The 18,678-nt window shown below is 41.4% G+C and overlaps 1 protein-coding gene across 3 annotated transcripts in view; it reads right to left on the bottom strand.

Moving 5' to 3' along the window:
• The window catches only part of wasf1 (WASP family member 1), a 57,593-nt gene extending 39,746 nt beyond the window's left edge, over positions 1-17,847 (bottom strand). For 2 of the 3 annotated variants that reach the window (XM_068342784.1, XM_068342787.1), the window contains exon 1: positions 17,714-17,847. The gene's annotated coding sequence lies outside the window, so the exon portion shown is untranslated. Of the gene's footprint in view, positions 1-551; positions 651-17,713 lie in introns of all 3 variants that reach the window. The other variant, XM_068342786.1, reaches the window with a different exon arrangement.
• Between the last annotated feature and the right edge of the window lie 831 nt (positions 17,848-18,678).

Here is an 18,678-nt window from a genome sequence, read left to right as displayed (position 1 = left end):
AATGAAACTTAAGTAACCTTCAACTCAATAGGCAGCAGAAAAGGATGAGGAGCCTTATTTTAATGAAGTTTATTTTCTTTATATATAACAAGATGTTACACACCAGCAGTGTCAAACATTACTACTCCAGGAGAGAAGGCAAAATAGGAGTTCTTCTGAGGAAACTTGTTTTCCAAAATCCTCAAGACCTTCAGAAAATCTATGAGTGCTGTCAAAAATACAATAAAAGCAATTACAGCAGCAGGACGTTTGTCCTCTTTAAATCGATGTCCTGTAACCCACAAGGGTCAACAAAAGACAAGATCTAAAAGTAACATGACAAAAGGAAGTTACTTTAGGACATGAAATGAAGCCTTAAACACAAAATATTCACAGTAGCGTGCCATTCTCTACCCAAACTCTCCATTATATTAAAACCATAGATGAAAGCGACAGCATTTTCAAGGTCAGACTAGTCTGGCTTACTGTCTGTCAGGAACTGTGTTTCATTCTCCGTTATGAGCCACTGCAAACATAAAAACGTGAACGTCTGATCAGGAAAACTGGCAGACCTGTAGCATCTAGTTGCAGAGGAAGCAGAGATCCTCCTGACAAAGCCTCAGAGCATCTGGCTTGAATCTGTAGAGCAGATATGTAGAGTGGGACGGCTACTGCAGCACAAAGCATGGGAGGAGAAAGAAGAACGAGATGTCATCGAGGAGATCACTCTTTCTTTAGCTGGTTAAAAAACTTATTTATGACTGCAATGGCTCAATCGGGTTGTGGCTGCTTCATTATGTTACATTATCTTTCTCATAGAATAGAATTCCATTTTCATTAGATTTTTCTTATTCAATAATGCTAATATTATACATAATATATAATTATCATACTGTATTCTGAATTTGTCAACTGAATCACGTCACTGGACAGACAGCCATCTCCTATTCAGTGCCGAGGAGTCAGAGCGCTTTCACCAAAGTGTTGCTTAGTTTCACCATGAGCATCTTCAGACTCGTCCTCTGTCTTTCACATCTGGGGGCTGCCTCTGATTTTCTAGTTAACAATCAGTCATTCGTGGCATTTTAACACAATGATTGTCCAAGTCTGAAATTGTAAGAAATGAATTTGACTGTAACAATCTCATTCTTTTACAAGTCTTTGTATGTTTCTGTATGAATGCAAGGACATGCTTTCCTTCGAGACAGACTGCCCAAAAGCTGCACATTTATTCCTGATACCATGTATCTGATGTCACCTCTCTTTGTGATGGTAGGCTTTTTTCCCACCTTCAACTGTGGCTGTTCCAAATTGCAGTAAACATGTAGCATAAACATTTCATTGCTTACTCTGATCTTAATGCTTTTCTGCTGCTATCAGATTACTGTGTGGGTCAGTGGTGCACATGTTCACAATAAAACGGTGTCGACAAACACACTAAACTTGTTGTCGACAAACACACTAAACTTGACAGCATATGATGCAAACGCTAGGTCAATGTGTCTACAGAAAATCACACGCACTGTAAAGAAAAACACACAATTTGAGTTGACAACATTGCTTCTCTCCCCTCCTCACCTATCACATTAGATCATGTTGGCAAAAACATGGCATGTGCCAGTGAGTCTTCTGTCCAATTAAAATTCAGTACCAGCAGGCACCCTTTCAGCAGTGAGATGGCACCTTGCAGGCCTGCACCACTGAGGCGCTATGAACACACAAGTAGACACACCCACACCTACACACACACACAACAACAAACATACACATCCCTCTTGTGGGCTGAAAATAGATCTGCAGCACTATTGCTGTCAAGTTGTTCTCAGACTGTGATGCAAAGTAGGTTTGCCAGTATTGGGGAACTTTGCAGAGTACCTGCACAGGGGAGAGAGGCACATCATAAACTTCTTCCCCGGCTTAATAATGCTGAGTTTCTGCCAACACTGTAACTCTTGTGATAACTAGCACACATTAAAGGTTGCTATGTAAAGGATGCTACACTTTTTTCATGCAAAAGCCTTGCTTTTCTGCCGTCCCCATCCAGGAACTGTAGTTTGGGAATTGTCCATGGCCATTTTCCATAAAAATCTCACAAAGGAAGTGGTGCCAATCATGCAGCGGTGTGAAGAAGTGCAATCATTTAGCATCACATCTCGTGTGTCCGCCAGATACAGCCAGCTCTGATCAAAGAGAGCATCCTGGCACGCCAAAACTCCTCAGGTATTCAGATGGCACAGATCCGGTTGCTGGCGTTCTGAAAGGTTCTAATGTTACCTGGCAGCTGTAAACTAAGTTCAGGAGTTGCTTCACACAACACAAATACCTACTGTGATAATTGCTTAAAGTCAGGTTTTGTCTCTGTAGCACCGCAATTTATATTTCCACTGTAATCCTCTGAATAGAAATGTTTGTCTTTGTGGAACCATAAAACAGACTTCAGTTGAATTTCCAGCCAATACGAGCAATTAATTCATCAACTGTTCTTTGTGTATTAAAATGAATTACTGTGGCTCAACAGTGGACTCTGTACACTATACTTCACATTCAGATCACAATCAATGATGATCCTTATATTGAGTCAGTATTTAGTCACAGCCCACATTGTACTCGTTGGCAGGGGCTTAGATAGCTTTAGACATTCGTGTAGTGAACATGCTTTATCCCACTATAGACAGCTAAATATCCATGGATACTGTGTGCCAACATCAATGAGCTAAGTGTCTAATGAACAAACAGACTCAAATAAGTTTTTCTGCTATATGCATGGAAACCCACTGGTATGAATAATGAAAGCCTGCTGCTTAATAATAAATGTCTGCATGTGCTCACTGTGCAGCTGCTCTTGTTTGGCCTACGAGGGAAATTTATTATACCAACTCCCATGCTGTTCATAGAGAGGTGAAGGACATGCACACAAACTAGCAATCCCTGTTGGCTCAGATGACACAAAATGCTTTGAGGAAAAAGTACACGATGAGCACCCGAGAGCCCAAGGCAGAAGACTACAACTTGCTTTGAGAAGAAAACATCAAATTAAACAGACACTCCATTCATCGCATTCCCTCCGATGTTAGCTAAAAGACAGACAGCGGACAGGTGCTGTTGCTCAAGAATACACAACCATGCAAGCGACCCAGTGTCTCCAGCTGGAAAGTACCACACTCTTGTGTATTCAGCCTTCTTGTTTTCATTGGTCCTGTCTCACTTCTATTACGCATATTTGCCAGTCAGGCTGATTTCTCTCACAATGGGCGCCATTGCTGATTCAACATGCTTAATTGGATGGAAAGCAGCCTGCTACAGCCAACAGTTGTACACACACAGCAAAATCTGTGAGCAGACAGTCACCATCAGCTTGATGTACAGATGACATTACAAGAAGACTTTGTGTTGCTGTTGGAAATGGAAGTTGCTTTTAGGGGAGGAGGTGGAGGTACATCAACCAGCCAAACCAGGGTGGGACTGTCCCACGTTTATTGCCCCTCACCTTCTGAATTAAATTTAAAAAGGCAGAACGGGGGAGTGCTGAGCCCCCTTTGAGCCAGTAGTGGAAGCAGTAACACCAAATTGATGTCTTCACAAAAGCAAGGGCAGGCAGGAGTGTGATGTTTTTGAACCTGTTAAATGTGCAACCCACAACCTAGAGCTGCAAAAAGCAACACCTGACAACTAACTCACAAGAGAAGAATATCAAACACAAAATGTCTACAAAATGTAGAGACACGACAAGATGTGTGTGCTCTTTTCCCTCTGGGCAGACATTGAAATCAGCTGCTGTATAAGAGGGATTCAGAATGGTTGCCACGTTAATCCATAGTTTTTGATAGCGCAGCTTGTCATGAATCTGAAACGTCACATCACGCGCCAACGCCAACACGTCACGGCTTTTTCTGACTTTCACTGGCATGAATACAAAATTGTACAATGGGATTGCATTGTGCTGCCGTTGTTTTGTTCAATGTAATAAAAAAAGCTTGAGTAGAGAAATGTCTTCACTGGGGTAGAACTGCTCAAACTATGTGTAAAGAGGGTTTAATAATGACCAGCAAGCAAGTATTTGAAGCACACTGAAAACTACAAAAAAAAAAAAGCTTGCGGAGTGTCCTGAAAACAAAGAATGAAAATGCGTTCATTTCTAACATAGTTTTATAATTTAATGCAAGATAGAAGGTTTTATGATTTATACTGGCCAATACACTCCTGATACACATCTGTCAGTCTATTGTAAATATACCAGAGGGTCACATGTCAAAAGTAGCGACACTTCCACTTTAAAGAGTCATGAATCAGGAGATACAGCTCCCACCCCAATTCTCCACATTTTGAAGTGTCCTCTGAGTATTCATAAGTACTTTTTATGTTCGTCACTTCACCGCCCTTCATCTACCTATGTTTGGTGAAAGAGTGCAGATCCAACACACAGTGGATGAGCTGTTTTCTATCAGTCTTCTCTGATTTACATCAAACAGTACGTCATGGTCAGAGAATGAAGAATGTTTTGAGTCTGGTGACATTGCTAGGAGGCTTTGAAAAAGCCCTTTTAAGGATAATATGGTACTCAGTGCTTTTAGTGACCACCACTAGTTTACTTCTTTGCTTCCCCTCGTATAATCTCATGTGTTTTTACTTCAAACTTAACAAGGACTTGACTTTACTTAACTTTACAGTACCAAAATGAGATTAAAGGAATCTGTTGGTGAAAATGTTAAAATAAGATAAAATGATAACAAAAAATAACACAATGAAACAATACAAAAGGAAACATTTTTTCTCCAACAGTTAAAAAAATCTATTTACACCAAACTTTTACACCACAGTGTAGGCATGATGCAACCCGGCAAACATCACCCTGTTCTGTAAGTTAATGCTGGTAGAGTGACAGCCAATCACAAACAACCCATTTCATAGCCATTTAGTGAACTGAGTGGAGCTTGGCAGCAGCTGAAAGGTGAAAAGTGAGGAAGAGAGAATAATTGTTGGGATGAAATGGACTGATCAGACGGTGCCCAGGGCAGCTGTGCAAACCTCATAAGCTGTCTCTTGAGTTTATGTACAATGTCACAGTCTGTGTCAGCGTATGAGAGACTATTCTGGGAACAAATCTGCTGGCAGACCAGGATGGTGATGGTAAGTGAAGGTGCCCTTGCTCTGAGGAGGCCTGAGGCAATGCCAGTGGGTACGGAGCAACAGGACAGAGCACTGGGAGGACACCAAGCTCTGGTGTGATCAGAACTTAAATCATTTAACCACGTCTCAGCTAACTGGGAACAAAACATGGCAAGGGCTGCTTAATACAAAAACAAGTAAAAGTTGTATTTTAATAAACTGCACAGTGTAGCCCACTAATACAAAATTACACAAATTATTATTATGGTGATTTATAAACTTTCAACAAAGATGCAAAAATACACTGATCCACCAGTCACTAGCTGCTGAAAGCTTAACCGGCTGATGACAGTCACCTTACTGCTTGAAGAAGGAATCTTGAAACATAAAAAAACAACAGCCAGCTGAAGTACTTCAGTCTGTATTTACTGTAAATCTACATGATCCTTGATGTTAAATACTACATACACCTCTGATCTGACACTCTGTGCCCTGCTCTGAGTTTTAGATCACAAGCACACCAGCTGCTAATGGCTAGCTAGCACTCCTCCAGCTGTTTTCAATCCTGATCTTGACTGATGGGACAGAGCGACTGGTACCGTGGGAAACATTGGTTCATAACTCAGCCTCTCACCGAGTAGCCATTCAGTGAAGCATGAGATGGTGCACCATGTGTGGTTATGTGTCTGTTAAGTTTCATTTGCTAAGTGACGTGTTTTTGGCCCAAACAAATTGTCTGTTGACCTGGATTGAACGCAAATGGCCTCCTAGTTATCAGGCTATCCTTCTATTTGGCTTAAAATCAAAATGTGCCAACAGCGGTGCTGTGGTGTTTGGCTCTGCTAGTTAAATGTCTCAAGATATTAACAGTTAGCTATAGGCTAATTTGACTCTCCACTGATAGCAGACAAAGTTCATCCACATAATGTCATTAAAATGTTGTGCTATTGTCTGACCTCAAATAGTAATTTACCAGCTGTCGTATACACTAATAATAAATTATCTACAATAATCTAATATTTGCTAACAATTTCAATGAAATGCTGAAAAACATCATATTACATAAATAATTTCTACTGAAAATACTGAACTCTCCTGGCACATATGTTCAGAAGGATATGTGGTGCTGTGGCAGGCAGGATGTGGTTGGTCTCTAACCTCAGGGCTACTTTGTATCTGTAGGAAAAGCACGCTCATAAGGGTTCAAAAGGTCAGCTGCAGGCATCATATGACCTGTGTCTCATGGCATCACAGCAACCCCACACCATAGCGTAACCCACATATTCCTGACAGTTTGAAAGGCTACTACAAGGGATAACGGACGGTGAATATTTTCAGGATACAAATTCAAGCACGCTGGGAGGCAAATGAACAACAAGTATTGGCTCTAAAAGACTGAATTTTATCTCATTATCTTCTTTTAACGCCATTGACGACTGACTCAGTTAAGGCCACCTCATCCACTTACTCTGTCTTTATATTGAATAATAACTAAGCCACTGATTCATTTCCTGCCTGACAGCTTTTCCAGAGTGAAAAGAGCTTTTTAAATTTGAGATGAATCAAAGGCGGCTGCATTGTGTGATTTGCAATACTTATTTTAAGGGTGCTATATATGCGATGCACAGATATTCAGTTAATCCCTACAGATCTAATCATTAGATCATTACAATGTCGCTTCTCAGGTGAAGGCGATATTGGAGACAATGGTGCAGAGGAGACGGAGACCAAAGCACCTCTCACTCCATTGTCTCTCTGAGTTTTGGCTGCCACCAGGCACTGTCAGGCTCTCTGTTGTCTTCTATGGTCACATCTTGAAAGGGAAGCAAATCCAATTCTTCCTGCAGTTTGCCTCTATTTTTCTCTCTTATCAGTGAACATATTTCAAGCCCCCGGCCTTCTCCTCATTGTGTGTGTGTGTGTGTGTGTGTGTGTGTGTGTGTGTGTGTGTGTGTGTGTGTGTGTGTGTGTGTGTGTGTGTGTGTGTGTGTGTGTGTGTGTGTGTGTGTGTGTGTAAACAGTCACAATTATCAACAGTTCCTATCACTGCTTCCACACAACTCATTGTTATCTATCCTGGTCAGTCAGAGTTTGGCTAACCCTCTCAACATGGAGCACTGTGTGAAGATACCATAGTCATTTGGCTCTTTTAACACAGTTTAATTTTCATTGCTTTGTGACCAAAGGGTCTCTCAGGACTTTTGAAATTAGATAAACAGCTGCTAAGTCCACCTCCTCCTGTTTGCAGTACATAGGAGCTCTTCATTTGATGGGAACTGGAGCAACTCCTGAAACTGATAAAATATGGATACCATACTCTTTACCTGACTTAATATTAATGTTCCCTATGTTCTGACTTTAAATCCAATTCAATCTTTCTATATAGCGCAACAAGATACATTACAAGAGCCAGTTTACACCAATTTTTTGTCCAGTAGACACCCAACAATCCCCCATTAGCAAGAACAAATAGACAATGTTGAGAATAAACTCTATAACAGACGCCTCAAGCTGATCTAAAACTGATGGAGGGTAGGGTACCCTCTACTTTGACTAGTGGGGAAAGTGGGAAAAACTTTTACTTTCGTTAACTCTGCAATAACGTTTGAAGGCAATGAAGAGCCGAAATACATGGACTATTCTGTTCCCTGAAAATCTTCAATGAGTACAAAGAGAAACATATTAAAGTGGTTGTACATACATAACATTTTTCTCAATCAATTCATCAGTGTGCTCTAAAAGGCTAATTTTCCAGCTAAACTTGGATACCACAACACAGTGAAACACATAACAAAGAATGTGCATAGTATTGACAACAATTTTCCAGTAAAGTACAGACGGTGACTCAATGACAATAATCGGTCTTCCAATGTGTTAGTTATACAACTCAGAAGAAATGAAAAGAGAAATCCTGCACAAACTTTTGCATTTGTAACATTTCATTTAGGTTTAAGCAAATTTTGTTCATGTGAACAACCGCCCCACTCTGCTTCCTCTATCTTGCTGTAATGTTACCTTTATTTGAACTCAGTGCAGATCTGCATAAAATATCCCAGACGCAGACGCTGTTAATGCGAGCAAACAATAAACTGGCAGCCATTGTTTGTCTCACTGGATACGCTCGGCATTGGCTAGCAGCTCCAACTTATTCTAAGTAGAACGTAGGAAGGTGGAGAATATGGTAAGAAACAGATAGTCTCTTGGGGTGGGAGCAAGAGAGAAATACAGGAGACTGAGAAAACGAATGCATAGAGAGCTAATAAAGAAAATCAAGGAAAAGGAAAACGAAGTGGCTCTGCGGCATCATTTCCCCTGGCAAGGCCTGGCCCGTCTCTCAGATCTTTCCTCCTGAGACTCAGCTACACAAGCCAGACTCTTGCCTCGAGTCACTGCAAACATTAATATAAAAGCACACAATCGCAAAATGACCTTTGACCTTATCCTACACTATGGGACTGAACGATGTGGGCTACTGATTTATCTGTCAAATGAGAGAAGGATGATTTTCCTCCAGGCAGCTCATGCAAAGCTTTTACCATTTAACTCCAAACACTGATCTGGCATTTAGCCAGCCAGGGCTGATTAAGGCCCACACACATACACGCACGCACGCACGCACGCACACACACACACACACACACACACACACACACACACACACACACACACACACACATATTTTGGGGTTTTCATGAGGACATCTAGATCTATATATCATAAATCTGCAAGTTCTCAAAAATAGTGTCAGGAACAAAATGTTCTCTAAGACACTGGTGCTCCATCATCACCTGTCGGCATTTGGGTTTGCTGTCAGACCCAAACAAGATCTGAATAACATTAACTGCCTCACTGTGACTGCGGTCCATCTGCTGCTGACAGTGGGTCAGTGCTGCACTACTTTACAGCTCAACTTGATAAGCAGCTAAGCCTGTTCCTGGGCTGTGCCTCTGTGAACAACTCTAAATAATCAACCAACAGTAGATGCTGATTTCAAGATAGTGGTAAAGAAACGCAACAATCTCTCCGATGACAACTCTGCCTCTCTCCGACAATGATTCCTCCCTCCTGTCCTTCGCTCTAAAGGTAAGCTACATTACGGTAATACAGTATTTCATTCCATTAAAGTCTTGTTTTTATGTTTTGCAATTTTTAAAATAATTTCAGGGAATATAGGATTCTCTCGTTAAGAAAAACGAAATTCTGCAGTATAGCGACAAAGTATTTATTTTATTATTGACGGTAATTTAAACGTTTATGAACCCTTCCCATACTGACATTAAACCACCTTATATCTGTATTACCTTTCCCCACACTCTAATAGACTGTTTAAAGCACATTTTTATGAAAGAAAAGTGTTTCTTTAATACACAGAAGTGCACACAGATGCTGTCAACCAATAGCATGTGCGTACGGTATCACGTTACTACGTTCAGACTACCTGCACAACTTGAAGCGTGAATATGCGAGGGATTACTGTCATTCTTTCATATTTAGAGTATAAAATGACATTTAAATGACCTCAAATGGCAATTCTGGATCTATCCATCGATTTTCTTTTTGAAGGTTGCAGGGGTTGTGGAAGCCTACCCCAGTGGACTACAGATACAGGATGAGGGGACTTTTGGGTGACCCACGTAGACACACAAAAGACAAACAACCACACACACACACACACACACACACACACACACTCACGCACGCATGCACGCACGCACACACACACACACACACACTCACACACACACACACACACACACACACACACACACACACACACACACACACACACACACACACACACACACACACTCACACCTACGGGCAATTTTGACATGACCAATACACCTAAACTGCATGTTTTTGGAGGTGGGATGAAGCCTAAGAACGCATATAGAACCCACGCAGGCACGGGGAGAACCCAAAATCTTTTTGCTGTGAAGCAACAACCCACTGTTGTGCCGTGCCGCCCACAATTAGATTAAAATTTAATAAATGACGTCATACAAACAATTCAGCTTAAGAACAGCCTTCTGGAAATAATTGTGTTTGTAGGTTGAGGACTACCTATATTGTCTCTGTCAATGTACCACCCATCATGGTGGATAAAGCACATGGTCATTTAGCAGATGGCCATTTATTGCGGCAACACTGAGCTTTTTCTCCTCTTTTCAACAGGAGAAAAGAGGAGAAGAGGTTCCATTTCACATTCTGCCCTTTGAATGGTCTGTATCATTTATCAAACCACTACCTCAGTTAGAACACCTGTCACTGCATCATCTAAGTAGAAGCATCCATGTAGAGACTGGGGTTTACCTCTCCTTATGCACTGATGAGAAGTGACTGCAAAAAAGCAGGTGGGTAAAAAGAATGGTCAATTGGATTACAAAGGATTTAAATATATAAAATAAAAAAGGGACTAGTGGTAGATTATAAAAACCAAGCAGAGCAATCATAGTACCTACTGTCATCATGAAGTTTTGTGTTGGTACATTTTTAAATCCAAACAACACCTAGAGAACCATTTTATTCACGCCCAAAATTCTGAATATGCATATTTCAACTACAGCAAAACACAGAATGTGCTGCATTTTTAATCTATTGTTTCTGGCATGAAAGGAGATGCCATTATAGTCCAAAGTAAATGTGAATGCAAATATATAATCCCTGAAAGCTATGCAGTTAGACAGCAATGAAACTGTCAAACAACTCTGTGCTTCAGGACCATTTTGTGCCTAAATCTACAATCACATACAAATGAGCAAATAATGCACGAGAAATATGAGTGCCTACGTGTGTCATTGTCAGCACTGCATTCTCTGAGCCACAGCACTTTAGCATTTCAGTGGTGAGTCGATTGGCTCACAGAAACAGCACAATGATGACTGGCTCTGGTGGTTAATTTTACAGTTGGATAGCTGGCTACATAGTCAGCAGTACAAGCAACAGAAAAGGTCCAGCGACAAACCTATGCTCTTATGCATACATATGATGACAGATGGACACTGATATAGAACTGGTCCGGATCAAGGAAATTAATAAAATGCCGTGTCAAACATTGAAGTTAGTAGACTACTCACGGGAGCGCAATAAGATTTATATTGGACACAAGTATTTTCCCCATTCTTACGTAACAGTAGCCTTGACACGCAAACCGTGAGCATGTGTGTCTCCATAAATGAAAGGCAGTTATGTAAGAGGCTGCTGTGTCGCTAGCTTCTCCCCCATATCTTAATGTGAGAAACTGCCTTTGATTTCATCACACATGATACATTTTTTAAATGTTAGCATGGTCTAAACAGGCCTGGGATCTGAAAATGCAAAAACATCCCATTACTTTGTGTTTGTATTTCCACTGGTATAGAACGAAGGATGAATACTGAAGCATGAAGTCACCCATAAGAATGTCATAACCTCCACCTGACCTCTTCTCCGTAGTGCTTTGTTGGATTGAGTTCCTGAGCTTTAACATACAGTGTATGAGAAGTGGTAAACAAGAAGTGCTTGTTGAAAATGTACACGTTTAAGAGTAGAATTCTTTGGATCAGGCATTTCATGGTAACAATTTCATAAAAAAGAAGAGTGAGATTTACTTATTTGCTTATACTCTGGGGCGGCACGGTGGTGCAGTGGTTAGTGCTGCCGCCTCACAACATGGTGGACCCTGGTTCGAGTCCTGCTCTGTGCGGAGTTCGCATGCTCTCCCCATGTCTGCGTGGGTTCCATAAGCATGCGCTTCAGGTTGATTGGCCGTAGGAGTGTCCCCCGCCTCACGCCCTTTGCCGCCGAGATAGGCTCCGGCTCCCCGTGACCCGCTGCGGTGGATACAGCGGTGGTAATCTGAAGATGACTGACTGGCTTATACTCTGATCTTGTCATATGAGAAAGACAACACCAGTGGTCTCTGCTGAGCTGTCACCCAGTACAAATCAGACAAGCCTGGTTCTTGAGCCTTATGCAAATACAAAGAAACCTTGCCGCGAGCAGTAAGTGAATGGCTGAATATCGGCTCCTAATTGAAGGCAGCAGTCGTCTGTCTGCACAGGCGCTCCAGCTGTGAATAGTGAACAAACACACTGCAATGGTAAGCACTTCTTTCCCCCTTTCCTCCCCTCTTTTCTCAACAAATTCAGCAACCACTTTAATTAAACAATTTTAACATTTTAAGTTTACATAGGGATGCAGACGGGATTGCCCTGGATGTAAATATGAACAGACAAAACACATTATTTGCCTGAAATAACAGCGCAGTGAATCCTTAATTTTCAACTTCAGCCTAATCCTTCACTGTCTTCCCCTCCCTTCTCCTTCCTTGTTATTCCACATACTCCCACCCACTGAAACGAGTGGAACCCAGAAGAAAAATGAGCACTTATGACGATCCTAATGAAAATGCCGCATGTCTGTAATTGAATACAAACGTCTGAGTCCAAACACGGGGGGATTTGTGCCTAGGACGGGATAAACATGCCTTGTCTCTCATTTCTTTGGCAATCATAAGTCATCACACATCGCCACAACGACCAGGGCATCAACCGTTCCAGCTCAATAAGAACCCATCTGTCAATGAGAGGACTGAACAGTGAAGGAAAGAAATCAAGACAGAAGAGAGGAAAGCAGAGGTACTGTGAGAGAGCCTCACGATTGAGTTTTGCATAATCAAAACTAGTTAAATATATGCAAGTCTGTGTTCAACCACAGAAATGAGCCTGAAGTCAACTGGCAGTATTTACAACTGTGTTACGTAAAGGACAGAACACAGGTACCAGGTACTACATTGTTGGTGCACTAAGAATAACCAAACTGTGGACGTTACAGGCAGAAATACACAGAGGCACCCACTGGCAGTGCTTGTGCCAAGAACTACAGAGGAGAGCCCTGTCTCCAGTTCACTGCTGGCACACACCAAGGTTACATTGTGCTGAGAGAGGTATCGGACTACGTTTACCATCCAAATGCACACATGACACCAGGGGAGTGTCCTCAGCGGCCCTTAGTCTATCCCATTGTGTAGCTCATTTTGGCTTTCAGCTGAGAGAATAAGCTGGGTCAGCCACAGGACACCATGGTGCTCATTTTCCAAAATGCTTGAGTATAACTGACCGAACGCTTGGAGGGCTTGTTTATTATTTTTACAGGACACATCCATAAAACGGGCGGCACGGTGGCACAGTGGTTAGCGCTGCTGCCTCACAACACGCACTCTGTGCGGAGTTCGCATGCTCTCCCCGTGTCTGCGTGGGTTCTCTCCGGGTTCTCCGGCTTCCTCCCACCTCCAAAAGCATGCACTTCAGGTTGATTGGCCGTTCCAAATTGCCCGTAGGAGTGAGTCTGTGTGTGCATGGTTGTATGTCTTTGTGTGTGGATCCGAGATGCACTGGCGTCGTGCCCAGAGTGTCCCCCGCCTCACGCCCTATGCTGCCGAAATAGGCTCTGGCTCCCCTTGACCCGCTGTGGCGGATATAGCGGTGGTAATCTGGGGATGACTGACTGACTGACATCCATAAAACAATCAAGAGAGAAGCAAATCTATTAGCCAAAACAGCAAGATTTAGTGTTTTGCTTCCCTCCTCACTTTCAGTTTGGCAGCATTCTATCATCTCTACTCAACATTTAGACTGACACATACATTCTTAGTCTGAACAAATATATTTCTGAAGCTGGAAAGCATAAGTGAAGTTTTATTATTCACCAGGCTGCAGCTGAACACAACTCCTGTAAAATACCATTATAAGAGTGAGACGAACCTGTTCTAAAAGTAATCGGAACCTAATGTGACGTGATAACACATACATTTTTTGCATGCACTCAAACATATGCACTATTGTTGTTGTTGCTGTTGTGGTTGTTGAAAACAAACATGTGCTGTACCAGTAATGTAGTGAATAAGACCTGGTTAAAAGATATGGAAAAGGACAAAATACTATGCAGAAAGAAGAAGACTGAAAATAAATCAAGGCAGTATTTTCAGGACAGATGGAGACCGATTAAAAAATGATAGAAAGGGGCAGAGGCCAACAGGCGGAGAGTTGTTTGTTGGCTCATATGGCTTCAATGTTTTTGCCCTGTTGGCAGGAGCGGAGACAGGGTCAGACAGGTCTATTTCAGAGTTATCATGTCCACTTACTGAGAAACCCCGTCAACACTCTGTCTTCCCCCGGGTGTCAGACAGAGAATTAAAGCACCAGAATGCTAACTATTAGAGAAATGAGGAAGATAATTAGGTGGAAAGCTGTGACTGAGCATTACAGGGAAAGCAGAGGAATACTCTCTCTGGTATCATAAATATATAAAGATGACAAATATTTTCAAATTGAGAGATCACATTATGATACTCTTTGCTCATCACACAAAAAGCATTTGTGTTTATTTTAACCGAATATACAGTAAATTTCCGAAACTGTCCTTTGTGTTCAGAAGTACGACTGTCTTTCCTCTAGACTAAGAAAAACCTAGAAAGCCTGTGTCAGAGGACACTTACATAAATTAGAAAAACAAAACAAAAAATGATGATAGATATGTAATCTTCAGGTATAAAGCTGATGTTTATATGAAGCCTTTCCCTTAAATAAAATATGTGACTCCCTGTGTTTCAGACTAGCAATGCTTCTGCAGATGTTGGAGAAGCTTCAGCTGAAAGAATAAGCTAGGTCAGCCACACGACACCACGGTGCCCCATTACAATGCAGTGTGCAGCTATCAAATGTTGATTAAAGAAGCACAGTCCTCTATCATCAACTCGGTCCCATAAACAACACAATGTGCTAGAGCACAAATTTCAAACCAGGGTCAGGATAGCGCTAAAACTCATTCAGGTTGCACTTTTCAAACTTAATCTACTACAGTGCTTATTGAAATGCTCCATATTTCATTGGCCTATCGTCAGCATGTTGTGAGGAAACCTGTTCACTTTCACGTATCAGATACACATTATGGTGGTGGATGCAATGTTAAAGCCAAGAACAGGGAAACACATGGAAAAAGCATTAGGATGTGGTGGAGGTGATGCAAGCAGTGGCAGTTAGACACAAGGAGTAGCGGTCAAACGGGCAAACTGAGCCCTGGTGTTCCTCTGACTACAGAGTCCTGGCCCGGGACAGAAGCAGCATTATTGAGCTGGAGGACTGGCTGAGAGGAGGAACAATAGCTGCTGTGTACAACAGCCTCTGGAGCATCTAAACAGCTGGGAGGTAGGAGGTCAGCCTGTGGTACGTAAAGGGGCATTACACATAAGACACACACACACACACGGCCTCTACTCCTGCCAGAATCCCTGGACCACTACTTTTTTCTACCTTCTCATCATAACATGCAACCATTATTTCTTTTCCTCACATCTTTTCAGGGTCTTCTACTGTGACCTATGCTTCTCTGGGCGTGCTATTATCACCCCTTCCACCTCTGTAGAGAAAAAGAGATATTCTCCTCCCTAGCATGAGAAAGCCAGAGATTGGCAGAGGATCAGAGCTACGTGAACAAATAGGGGAGGTGCATGCCAAAGCTCCTCTATCACAAGGGTCTCTGAAAAACACGAACAAAACACGGGACCTGTAAACTGTGTGGGAATCTCATCCCTTGCAGCAAAGAGTTCACAGAAAGCATCAGGTAAAACTGTGGTACTATTCTCGGAACACCCCAGTAGGTAAGGCCATTTGTCGGGAAAACAGAGAGCTATTATAGAGACTTGAGCATGAGGGAGAAGGTTATAAAGGTAGAACCCTAAACTTTCCTGCTTTAAACCTGAGCTCCACGCTTCCCTTCTTATTTGACATAAAAAACCCTGCAGGCAAACTGCTAAGGAAAGAACTCGCCTCAGACAAACAATAGGGCTAATTTGACGTCGCTGCAGGTATACTTAAACATACATCCTCTCGGAGTCAAGTACATGGTTTGATCACTAGTTCTATGAATGTCACTACAGGGAGAGACACTAGATTATGACTCAATTACAATTTTAAATTCAGCACATATGTTTTACGTTCATGTATGTCCCCTCTGAGCTGTTGCGCAATTCAGCCCAAAGCTTCCACTTATGTCAGCAATGTGACAGTTTGGGTGCCACTGCAGAAGACTGACATATAGAACAGCTGTTGAATGTTTTGTGCATGGAGTCAGAGTTGCTTTTACACAAACTCAACATATACATACACGGTTTATCTAGAAAGCATGCATTTAATATATAGTCAAATTAACATACTAATGTGACTTGTTATGAAATGAAAGGTCTACATATATATATTATACAGTCAAGACAGTGTAATTGTAGAGCTGTGAAAATAGTTTCAATAATCTAGACAATTTCCATCTGTGATGTGAAATTCTATTTGATTTTAAAATAAATGTGAATGTGTAAAAGCCAGCAGTCACACACAACACATGTACTCACAATCACGTTAATATCACAGCTCCAGTTTCTGTCTCTGTTATGCATTATCATTCCATCTGAATGTTAATTTTAAGGCTTTACACACACCATTTCACCGGCTGATCGACAGTAAGAACATAAAAGCGCAGTAATGCACTTTTATCAATGGTTCTGACGCTGATTTTTCATTCACAACCGTCCACACACATTTCCACCACAAGCTGCTATTATTTTACCACTGCATTCTGAGGAGACAAATATGAATTATATCACTTGTATTATAGACAAAGTGATTCCTGCAGCATCTTAAGACTCAAGCCTTGGTTTAGTTTAGGGTGACATGCTGCAGGAATTGTAGTCAGTTCAGTACAAGCCCTGTACTTTACAGCATCACGTGATCCAGGCATCATGCAACGCATCGAATATCTTCAGATATGAAGTCTGATCACCACAGCAGTGACAAAACAACTATGTGCCTCATGCCCACTTTTCTTGCTGCACTTGAAGTGGTACAAAGAAGGTTTCGAATTTCACAAAGCATGATTTTCACTGGGCTGAGGGCTACCATCCCCCATGGCTGCAAACCAAGCTGGCTGGAATAGACCCCAGCCCCTACCTTCCTCCCTGACTCAAGTCATCGCATTTCGTGGGAAAATTAAATCACGTCGTCCCCATGTCAGTGGGTCCCCTAATCATACTGTACAAACCTGAAACTCTACAACCTCAAGCCGCATAAAGATTGTGAAGGGTCAGAAGTGTTGCATGCTTCCTTTTTCATGCTGGATAATGTGTGTGGCTTTGCAAATATTTGTTCTTCAGGATCTCACCAACATGATGTTCCGCGGACTGAATATGTCAAGACGCTACTGCGGGAGCTCCTGCAGATGTGGACTTTTGCCACTTATCACTCCTCAAGCAGTCTGGTGCTGAATCCTGTCGTATATTTTTTTTTACATTAATAAACATAATATGATTTTTTTAAATGGATTTTAGCCACTTTCGAATTTTACTGTCCTCAATATGACCACGTTGGTCACCTGGGATAACGCAGTAGTCACTGATGATCAAGCAGCGTTGAATCACAAAGACCGTTATTTGTTCAGCAGCTCCAGTCTGAAGCTAATTTTACAACATCATCACTCGGTTTTAGGACACTTTGTGCTGCTGTGGTGAAATGCAAATAACGACAACGCAACGCCACGAAAGTGTCATTTTAAAGTTAAACTTGGAAAAAAAATACTTAAGTGCACAGTGTAAAATTTTTACCTGATACGCTTGTTAAAATTCCTCTTGTTGTATAATCATCTTTAGTGGGCAGCAGAGCATGCCACTGTGTCCAAGAATTTAAATCCCCGGGTCGGATCCATAATTGTACTGTCTCTGTACTCCTGCTGTAAGAGGCGGCGGCGGAGAAGAAGAGTCCACACATCAATTTCCAAAGGGAATCTGAAAAGTAGTTATCTGTTAAATTTGCGTTACCATTGATTTGATGAAGCCAATAGCAGATTTAGTAACACAAATCTTTGTTTAAAATCATTTATGTTCGACAAAATTAATATATCTTAAGTAATGATAGAGAAAATACGTTTATTCTAAAGAAAACTCCCCCCGTTTAACCCGCGTAATGGTACTTACCACTCTATTGTTGAGGCGCGAGAGAGCTTTCCTTACAACTGCTGCTGCGCTCATAAGACGGTACCTGATAAGGTGGGCTTGGTGTTGTCTGAGTGTGCTAATTATTGCAACTCTTCCTGTAATAAAATTGCTGTATGTGACCATCACTACTTCAATTACTTGCACATATGATATTTGCAGTTTTAAACGGTGAAACGATTAATCCGTTTGTCTTTTCATTTATTAAATTTCTATACAATTGGTTTAATGACAAATAAGGGGGAAAGTATTCAGCATAGATTGACACTTTTATTGTTTATGAATGATTCCAATTCTTTCTTTTTATTAAAAAATCCATGAGCAAGTCAAATGCTAGCAAAAATATGGTAAATAATTAAGCGCTTTACAAATAAAGGTTCATTGATTGATTGATAATTTTGAAAAGCTTAACCTAACTGACCAGGGATTCAAGATGCAAACATTTAGTTGTATATTGATTAGCATGTTGTAATAAATGCTTACTGAATAAAAGTTGCTCATCTCTGTATGACTTTGTTATTCTTGATCACGTTTTGAATAAATAATATTCATCTGTGAAATCCAAATAAATTGGAACT

The sequence above is a fragment of the Antennarius striatus genome, chromosome 19 (assembly GCF_040054535.1).
Source record: "Antennarius striatus isolate MH-2024 chromosome 19, ASM4005453v1, whole genome shotgun sequence".
NCBI classification, from domain to species: domain Eukaryota; kingdom Metazoa; phylum Chordata; class Actinopteri; order Lophiiformes; family Antennariidae; genus Antennarius; species Antennarius striatus.
This window is presented reverse-complemented; position numbering and strand designations above follow the sequence as displayed.